The sequence below is a fragment of the Mytilus trossulus genome, chromosome 3 (assembly GCF_036588685.1).
Source record: "Mytilus trossulus isolate FHL-02 chromosome 3, PNRI_Mtr1.1.1.hap1, whole genome shotgun sequence".
NCBI lineage: Eukaryota > Metazoa > Mollusca > Bivalvia > Mytilida > Mytilidae > Mytilus > Mytilus trossulus.
The window spans coordinates 77,124,644-77,130,591 of NC_086375.1; positions in this window are offsets into that span (position 1 = coordinate 77,124,644).

Here is a 5,948-nt window from a genome sequence, read left to right on the forward strand (position 1 = left end):
CTTGGCTGTACTACAGAGTTAGAGCGCTCAGAGAGGACTCTCAAGGGGATAATGACCAAGTGCTTCTGAATTGTTTCTATTCTATTATGTTCTCGAGGCACTTCTGGTGCACGGAAACATTTCACCGACGAGGATGAAGATGTATCCTTGATGACATAATGCTTCATGAAGCATGTGAAATATGAATGTTTTGTTCACATCTTCAATTTGTCTAATGTATCAAATTAGGAAATACAAAACAGGGTTGACACCACTGGTGTAATGAATTGGTAAATATGGAATAGAAAATAAAAATAAAATGTCTTTTATTGCAAGCAGACATTTTGAAATATTCTAATGAAAGGTATATCTAAATATATATTTATATTTTAATACACTAATTTGTGATCGATGTCTACTTTAAGCGTTTCTATGTTATACAGATAGTAGATAACATATAGCTAGCTATATTGAACGTTGAAACTAAATATTGTTTTGTTAATATATTATAATTTTAAAGGAGAAACAATTGCATTGAAAACAATGTTTACTTGATAAAAATTACTCAAAAATACTGCTAAAAGGGTAAATTTCTGCAATAACACAATGCATTTTATTCTAATCCTTACAAATCAACTGACTTTACAAAGTTTTCGTTTGACGAAATACATATTATAATTAGTTGGTGGTTTTATAAACAAGTATATTCCTTTTTCTGTGTTTGTGTCTTTATACCGACGTTTATATGTATTGCTTTCATTCTTAACAAAACTTTACCATATAAACAACAGTTAGACTAAAAGCCCAATAACCCCTGCAGAATATAGTATACCTATACAATGGCCTTCTATACAGTGAAATTATAAACAGACAAAAACATGAAGCGACATCGACATATGGTGTGTTTCTTGATTTTTAGGGAAACACTGCTCCCAATAGTTTCAAATCTAAAACTACTTTGCCTAAAATTATAAGTGACAACAAAAATCTGGATTTGAAACATGCTCCTACTCAGTTTGTCAAAAATATTCTATAATGTTCTGTAGTCATTTTCACAAATATCTTGCAATACAAAATGTCTTGCAGCTATGAACAATGAAGCTATTAACTTATGTTTTGAAGAAACTGTTCTGCTGAAGATCTAAAGACGAGAACGTCACAGATCATGATGTATTAAAATTCATAAATGTGTTTCTCAATTCCGTTCGAAAGACGTACAGAATCATATATGGTAAAATGATCGAAACTAAATTGGAAATTTTCTCTTCGAATTTTTTTTATGAGAAGTAAAAGTTTAATTGTTTGTACTTTGAAGATCTGTAACAGCTAAATAACATTATACACATTAATTCTATTCTTTCAAAAATATGGGTGTACAATGTGGCCCGACATCCAATTGAATTACAATAACAAATACACAGTTCCGAGCAGAAATAATTATTAAATAAGGCATGAAAAAAATATGTTAATATCGAATAGAAAAGAAATTAAGGCAAATGTGCTGAAAACTAATGAAGCTTATAGAAATATAGAATTGTAAATGGATCATGCAATAGTTAACGCAATGAAATCAAATAAATATTTGCATTACATTAGAGATTTTAGTTGAAACAAATCTCTTTATTAAATCAAGCAAAGGAGTACTGAATTTAAATAATGCTTCCATTAAATTAACATTAAACCTATTGCATAAGATGATGATTCGAATTTCTCAAATTAGAAGAAAGAATAAATCTTTTTTACATAATAATTACGTACTTTTGTTATTTCAGTAAAAATAGCAATATAAGAAATGTTCGAACAAAAGTTAAGTTTACCAACTGTTAACCCGGACAAGGTGTTTTACATATGCTTCTAAAAACGATCAGAACTAATTATGTTTAATCTACAAAATGCTGGTTTTTACTTTATATTGAAAAGTACAAGCATAGAGAATATCACATGCTGCCTAGAATGAAAAAGAACAGAAATAAATTACACAGAAAAGAGGATTAAGCCACAGTGATATATATGTTTTGCAGATTTTAGAGTTAGAGTCTAGCTTCCTCTTGTACAATAAACGATTAAGACTCTGTATTACTAAAAAGTAAATTTTAGGAATTATCAAAACAAAATAAACAAAAAGTAAAATATCAAAAAAATACTGAACTCAGAGGAAGGGAAGGAAACACACCAAACGATTGGATAACGACTACCATATTCCTGACTTGAAGTATATACTGTAGAAAATGGTGGATTAAACCTGGTTTTAAGGCTAGCTTAACCTCTCACTTGTATTACAGTCGAATCAAATTCCATTATATTAATAACGATGTGTGAACGAAACATACAGACATAATAGGTAAATATGTCACAAATAGAGGTTCAGCAGTAACAATTTTATTCCATATCAGGTATAAATGACATCATAACATTATCATTGTTATTTATTACTCAAATTAACAATTTTAGATGACCTTCCAGATTTCTACTTTAAGGTACTGAAATTGTGTATTATGTCTTTCAGTATTGTCTTGTTTCTGGTTACATGGAGCTGTCCTGTGCTTTTTCTGAAGTACTACAAAAATCACGAGAGAAAAAGAGAGCGTGGGAGATTTTAACTAGCCATATGAATACGTCCTTCATTAACATAAATGTTTTAGACATTTGTTTTGTTTGTGTTCAGATTTAGTGATCCATCTAGAATTGTTTTACCATTTTACCACTTATCATGTAACAATTGATTTTGCTTTATATTCGACACCAGCTGAAGATCTACAACATACAAAGATAAGGAAGGAAATATAATAAAGTAAAATCACAAATATACTGAACTCCGAAGAAAAATCAAAAAGGAGAGTCCCTAATCAAATGGCAAAATCAAAAGCTCAAACACATCAAACGAATGGATAACAACTGTTATATTCATGACTTGGTATACACATAACCTCTTAATCATAAGCTCTTAAACATCAAAATAGTTGAATTTAATATATATGAAAAAAAGGAAAAAAACACGTTACATACAGTTTGCAATCGACAAACTCGTCAGATATCAGCGAGAGTATACTAGAGTTGAAGCGAACGCCACCAAGTTTTAAATAATTTACAAAAAAAGATGGCAGAAGTATACAGTAGAAGAAACAGTTAGATAACTGACATATGTTTTGAAACAATAGTAAAATGATCCCAATCAAATACTCGACGTAAACCAAACAACAATCAGTCGATTGGCCAATAAAACACAAACAAGCAAGAGAAATATATAAATTTGATTATGAATCCATCCATAAATATTAAAAACACACTTGAGTTTACCCTACAAATGACAACTAAAAGTAACAATTGAAGATTATAAGAGAACATTTGTGAGGTTTTTTTCTTTTATGTTTTCCCCTTATTTGGAAAGGTATCAATAGCAAGTATAACATGTACTCCACACAATAGAAATATGCAATTCATCATAACGTCACATTTTGACCCTTTGAATTCGAAATCATAAGGTATTCACAATTTGTCATATGACATGAATTATGGACTTTCCGTATTGAATTATCCTCGAAGTTCAGTATTTTTGTGATTTTACTTTATGTATATGTTCACAAGACATGTCTCTATCGGTATTTATGAATTTGTCTGGCATAATCAAACGTAGTGCATTTATTTAAAATAGCTAAAAAAGAAAGAAAAGGCTCATACTGATGTATTGGCATAAATAATGAGGTGAGCAACGTTCTTACCCTAAATGATATTTTCATAATACATTTTCATGTACATAAATATATTTTCAGATGGATAAACAGTTTATTTGGATTAATGTCGTTACTTAAATCAAAATTCAAATGTTGCCCAAAAAGTGTAAAACTATCAAATTTAGGTCAAATATGAATGTTCTACCTGTTTATGACATCATGAAAACGGAAACTTCTGTACTTACACGTGACCATGTTGTTTAATCCTATTCCTGTAACATTTGATAAATAAATATAATTTTTAAAGGATTGTGGACTTTTTTTTATGATTTCAGGATTCAGAATAAGTCTCTCTACGAATACTTCATCCTTTTAAGACAATAATATAAGGTTTGCTAATGTATAAGTCTTGTTTCACTGTATATCAATAGAAGTTGATATGAACTTATAAATATAATATGAATTTATATGTAACATCATGTCATAAATTGGCGTTGAAATATATTCATTATCTCTATTTTTTATTCACTACAATATGTTACTGAGAACAACAATCAAAGTCTTATCACAGCGGTTTACTTAACATATGCATATAGAAAGTGTAATTATTTATCAAATTGAATAGTAAGTATTTTTATAAACATTTATGTTATTTATGAAAGTAAAGGAACACACACACTCAAGTATAAGTATATATAAATATAACATGAGGCTAAGCGATTGGTGCTGTAGTATATCAAAAGTTTGAGTTCGAATCCCGTTAAGGGACATAAATGTGTAAGCATAAAAATCTATTCTGACACTGTTGGTGTAATTTTCAGACTTATATATATATATGTGGTCGGGTTGTTTGACACATTCCCCATTTCCTTTCTCAATTATATATGTATATAAAGAGGGGAAAGGGAAGGGGCAAATAAGACATAAGACAAGCAATTTTGCTGTCTAAAATCTATCTTACAAAAGGATATATAAACACAATAAAATCAGTACACCTATCTTTTACAAAAACTGACATATAAAATAGTTTAGCTGTCTAAACTATAATTAGCATTATTAAATAAATTAAAGGATAAAACATCAGTAAGTTAAATACAGATACATTGGCTATCAAACATATGACATATTCACTTGCTTTCCGGTGACAATCGTTGTTAGTTTGGACAACAATATGTATGGGCTTTGCTCATTGCTGAAGGCCGTACGGTGACCTGTAGTTGTTAAGGTCTATAATCATTTTGGTCTTTTGTGGATAGGTGTCTCATTGGCAATCATACCACATCTTCTTTTTTATAAAACTCATCATATAAATAAATTGAGAATGGAAGTGGGGAATGTGCCAAAGAGACAACAACCCGACCATAGAGCAGACAACAGCAGAATGTCACCAACAGGTCTTCAATGCAACGAGAAATTCCCGCACCCGAAGGCGTCCTTCAGCTGGCCCCTAAATATACTTATAAGACACAAAATGTGATAGAATAGATATAATTTAGCAATTACTGTAAAAGAAAATAAATTTTTAAATTGAAACAAACTAACTTGAAAATGCAATTGCAAGAAGCTCAAGACTGAACATAACAATCACTTTTTTGTCAATAATCAGTTAATTTGATATTCTTCCTTAATTGTTCTATCCTTTGGTGATACCTCAAATTTTCCAAGAACATTTGTGTCTTTATATATAGTCTCGTTATTTACTAATATTGATCTTGAATTCAAATAGTATTTTAAACAACTAGATAATATTAACATATGTGATAAAATTAAAAGAATGTTACAATTCTCCTTTTCCATCCAATTGAATATTTAATTTCATTGCTGCTGTAACTGCAGGCGATTCTTTTCGAATGAAACAGAGTGTTAAATATTGTGTTTGCTACAACGTTTTAATCATCGACCAATCAAATAGGTCGTAACAGCTTGCACTCGGTAATTATAGAGGTCGATATTAATGCAGAGATGGCCATTATTTTCACATATGTTTGAGACAACTGAAATGAACTTAAGATGGTGAAACAGAGAGACAATTTCTTCACATTGTTGTATGATTTCAAATTTATCATGTTAAAGAAAGCTGTGTCGAATTTGATGATAAAAACTATGTAGTAGGGGGTTTACGTTAGTTGTAGTTTTTATAATAATTGTATCAAATTTAGAAAATTGATTCGTCTGGAAACAGGACGTTTGCTTAATGAATTTATATTGTCCAAAATTAAATAAGTCTATATTTCTATTAACAGTTTTTAAGTCACACTCTAAGCAAGCACAGTAAGGCTTCTAGTTCAAGAAGTGTAA